The following is a 5,278-nucleotide window of genomic DNA, read 5'->3' as shown; positions in this document are numbered from 1 at the left end:
TTTGATCGGGATAATAAAATGGATAATTTAAAAGGGCAATTATCTCGTGTCGTGTATCTAGGTGACTCGGCCGGTTAAAATTCTTTATCCTTTATTATCTTTATTCCCATCTTTCTCCTCGTTTCATGGATTGCGTTCTAAGCGTAACCAACGCCCATTATATATATATATATATACACACACATATGTATATCGGTAGGTATTTGTCCTTCCGACAATGGACACCAACTGGTTCAATAATTAATACCACCGTCGATGTTACACGTATTGTTGCTAGGTGATCGCAAACGACAAAACAACACGGCTTTCGCGACTAGCATAATGTGTTGACTTTGGGAGAATCGCTCGCGTACGTGTGTTGCGATTATGTCTCAGTAAATTAGATGCTGCGTGGGAGCTTGCTTATGTGTGACATAACACAGCGATGGCGTTTAGACGTATATAACGCGTGCTTTAGATTGTTTATAGTGGTTCAAACAGGGTGGAAACGAGAACATTTGTTTATCTTTTCTCTTAGTCCTTTTCTTTTCTTTTCTTTTCTTTTCTTTTCTTTTCTTTTCTTTTCTTTTTTTGTTGCAAATTTTTCCGCTGTTAATTATTTTCATCGTTAATAGACAGTTCAAAAGCACTACCGATTCTTTCTATATACATATATATGTATGCACGTATATATAGTTTTAATACATTTTGTCGTGATTCGTTTACGAGATTCTTATGTAATGCGTTTGCATTCTACCTGACGTTGCCCGTCGGAGGGATGAATATCGCTACGACAAAGGCTCTTGATACAACTACTTCTCATACGGCAATAGCGATACGTTTCTTCTGCGACCGGCGCATTTCGTCGGTCGATTTACATTCCAAGGAAGGAAGAGGGAGAAAAGGAGAAAGAGAGAGAGAGAGAGAGAGAGAGAGAGAGAGAGTAAGCAAGCGGTAGTCCGGATAAGGATTCCAATAAAACGTTTTGGGGTCGTTTGCTTTTTCGGGGTAAAAACGTGGAATTCGATATTATAATATTATTCAATTTCGTGTATGTTACCGTAGCTGCGTATCGTCGAATATATATATATCTATGTATGTGTACACACACACACACACACACACACACACACACACACACACATACACACACACGAGGTGAATTGTCCTTTTCGCGAAGACGTGATACGTCTATTCTATGTCACTCACACGGGATGAAATTTTTCAAACAATAATTCGAATCGTCTCGTACCAAACCCCGAGAGATTAAGTTTTTCCACGTACAATAGGAAGATATTTCAAAGTTCCTTCAACTTTCTTCATTTCAAACTTTAGCTTCGACGACTTTATATATTCGATAGATAATGATCGCGACAATCGAAGAAAATTAATATATTCTATACTTTGTCCTACCGATATTTATATCTACGTATTTGTACTACATGCGTGAATACACGCATGTATATATTTATATACGTAAGTAAATACCCCTAAATACTTTTAGTTTCTCTTCGAGAACTTTTCGAGAACACGGTACAAAGTTTTCACACCGTTCCATTGGAATCTTGGCAAAGGACGATAACGAACGGCGCTTAGGAGGGTAATCGTAATATTCTAGGCGCTTATTCGGAGTGTGCCCTTTTGCGAGAGACAGACAGAGAGAGAGAGAGAGAGAGAGAGACAGAGAGAGAGAGAGAGAGAGAGAGAGAGAGATTCCTTGTCCTCTAAGAAGGTAGAGAACGTCCTAAGGTCTCTCGGAGGGTTGGTATTACTTTACGATTCTCTCGTCCGCGTGCGTACTTTGCAGTCGGCGGAAAGGACTGCGCCAGCTCGTTAAAGAGGGAACAGTTAGAATAAAGTGTGATTAGGACGATAGTTATGACATTTTGTATTATAATTCCGGCTAGGGTAAAGTCTCAACCTGTATTCTAACGGTATATATTCACATAGTATACCGGATTTCGTTCTCGAAGGACTCGTTAAAGGCCTTCCCAAGTTTTCGATCCTGCTAAATGCGGATTCGGTCGCGATGTTTACCAACGGATAAGGGTTATCGATTTTACCAGGGCTAACTTTCGTTTCACGTTCACGAGATATTCGTGAATAGATATACATACATTCGATATATTCTCTCTCTCTTTCTCTCTATCTCTCTTTGAGTGTTGCTAAAGCAGCTGAGAAATGAAATTTCCGAGATTTCGTTTACAGTTTCGAACGATAATTGTTTCCACGCGAGGCAATCGAAGTTAAGAGAGAGAGAGAGAGAGAGAGAGAAGAGTTAATAGATCGATATACCGTAAAACCCCGTGAGAATTGACTAGAGTCCGGCCAGCAGTCGGCCGCCCGTATTTGATTGTTTAATTAGCAAGATGACCCTGGGTGTACTCGAGAGGGATGTCTCCAAGGAGTTTCAAGAGAAGAGGAAAGGAAAGACGAGGAGGTACTTGGCCTAGCCTTAAGAGAAGAAGAAGAAGAAGAAGAAGAAGAAAAAGAAGAAAAAGATAAGAAAAGGAAGAAAGGGAAAGAGAAGGAGAAGGAAAAGGAGAGGTCGAAGAGACACCAGATAGAATGGAGAAAGAGGAGGAGAACGACGACGATTGGAGAGTAGGAAATGCGGCACGTTGAGGAATGGAAGAGGGTGTAAGGAAACCGGAGGACCTAAAGGAGCTACTACGGTCGAATCGAGGTGGAAGACGAGACGGAGATGGAAGAGAAACGTATAGTGGAGATCGAGAAAGAGAAAGAGAGACTCTCGGCAACTCCAAAGAGCGGCCAGGCTGGATTTCTAGTGGTATTTCTAGGGGTATTAATCCCTACCCTCAATTACCCTTTGTCTTGGGCGTAGCTTGGTCCACTTGTTAAGACGCCGCCACTGTTTGTCTTGACTCCGGGTGGGCTGCGGGCGGGTGGGAACTCGCGGAGATCTGAACTGTTCGCTCTGTGCTTTACATATATATATATATATATATATATATATATATATATATATATATATATACATACGAATGTAGCTACATATATACATACATACTTATCTACGTACGTACGTAAACCGGAGACGAACTGCTACCGGGAAGGACTACTGATCGTTGCGGTCTCACCTTCTCTTCTCTTGATAGAACTTTCCTTGGAAAGTTCATCGTCGCGAGTACGTCTCCCTTCGCGAGAACGGAATTGGGAAGGTCGTCGGAGAAGGTCTTGTTTGCTAGGAATCGTCGGGATATCGTGCGATAAATCGGTTGGAATATCTTAAAGATAGTTTCCGATGTTTGCTTTATTCCTTCGCTCGCTCCCTTGTGATTTCCTCGAACAGAAAAAGAAAAAAATAGAGAAGGAAAGAAAAGAAAAGAAAAGAAATGAAAGAAAAAAAGAATCCAGAAGAAAGAAGATACCTTAACCGCGAAAATCTCGTGTAAACATTTGCTATGGATTTGCGAGCTATTCAAACGGTTAAATTCTCTTAAGAATTTGGTTTGTACAGGGGTGGTGTGCCACAGGCGGCGCTACTCCTTTCCTCTCTCGTCTTTCCTTCCTTCCTTCCTTCCTTCCTTCCTTCCTTCCTTCCTCTTCGAGCTTTTCATTCCATATAACCTACAGAGACGTAAAAGGTACGACGAGCGAGCATGAGCGCGTTCGCGCTCGCGCCAACTTTCTCATGCTTCTATATGTGTTGTTAAGAGTAAGGGTAGATACACGCACGGATATCATACACTTTCTCGTGGTTCCTTCTTGCCCCCAAAAGGCGAGACTCGCTATCTCTATTTCTATCTTTATCTCTATCTATTTCTCTCTCCCCTTCTCTCTCACCCTTTGTATTTCTAACAATTGATATTCTTCTCAGTGTAAAGAAACGGACGGGAGGTTTCTCCTCCTTCTCCTTCTTCTTCTTCTTCTTCTCCTCCTTCTCCTTCTCCTCCATTCCTTGCGCCGACTCGATGTCGAACAAATAATACGGGCGGAAAATCCGAGGGAAATCACTACCGAATATAAATCCGTTTCTTCCTACTCATCCATTCTCTTCTTCTTCTTCTTCTTCTTCTTCTTATCTTTCTTCTTCTCCTGTTCCTTCACCTCTTTCTCGACTCTTTCGATTTTCACGCCGCTCCTCTTACTCGTCCCCGGAGATACGGGAACAAAAAAATCGGACGAGACACACCACACAGGACGAGAGTCCTCCTTCTTTTTAGTCGTGTCTCCTCTCACGAATTTCCAGCCTGTTAGAAAAATTATACCTATGTATATTCCGCGTATAATACTTTCATCGTTTGACTTTTCCCTTCTTTCTTTTTTTTCTCCTTTTTTTTGATCAAGTACCTACCTATCCCATATAGTAATTAATGAGAAACAAACAATAGAAATATCCTCGGTTCAAGGATTAAAGGTAATAGGAGCTATATATAGCACACTTCCTTTTTTTCCTTCATAGAGAAAGAGGGATAGGTGATGGGTGGTGGGCGGCGGTAGGACGGGAGGAGGGGAGATCGGTGAAAGGATCCATGTTAAAGCACACTCGTAAGGTTTATTCGCGAAAACGTTCTGAACCTTCTGAACCTTCACGGTGCTCTGGAATAACAGCAATTAAAAAGGCGAAAGAGATCCCTCGGTTTGATGCATTAAACAAGCCGGTCGAACTTTTACAACGCCGAGCGGTTTCACGTATGGTGGTTTAACTCGTCGAACTTTTCCACGTATTTATTTTCCCTATCTTTCAGGCCAGTTCTTTAAACAGATAGGCCGCCTATCAGCTGTTTCTCTTCCGGCTTATACGCGCGCATTACCAATGAGGAATTAAAGTCGGCGCGATCGGACGAGGGTGAACCACCATCCTCCGGTATCATCCCAACCTTCCCTCTTACGGAGAACCGAAGTTGGAATATGCACGGCGAAAGGAATATGGCTTATTCGCGTGCCACCGAAACTTTCTGCCAGAAGCTTGGCGGAGGCGGCGCGTTGCATGCACCAGCGTTAATAATTACTTTACAACTGATACTCTCTCTTTCTCTCTTTTCTTCTTCTTCTTCTTCTTCTTCTTTTCTTTTTTTTTTTTTTCTTTTTTTTTCTCCATTTCATTTCATTTCATTTTTCCAACAGCGATCGCAACTTACCTTTATACCATGAACGCCGCGTGTAACGCGATAACCCTTTTCCTTTTATCGCGATATCCTTTGAAAAATATAAAAAAAGAGAGAAGAATAAAGGAATATCCATCCTGGGTGTTCGGTGAGGTTAAAGGGAAGGGAAAAAACTGGATAAAAATGAATCGAAAGTCTTCTTCCATGTTCGTAAAAAGTGTAAACTT

This window comes from Vespula pensylvanica, chromosome 23, assembly GCF_014466175.1.
Source record: "Vespula pensylvanica isolate Volc-1 chromosome 23, ASM1446617v1, whole genome shotgun sequence".
NCBI classification, from domain to species: Eukaryota; Metazoa; Arthropoda; class Insecta; order Hymenoptera; family Vespidae; genus Vespula; species Vespula pensylvanica.
Note: the sequence above shows the minus strand (reverse complement) of the source record.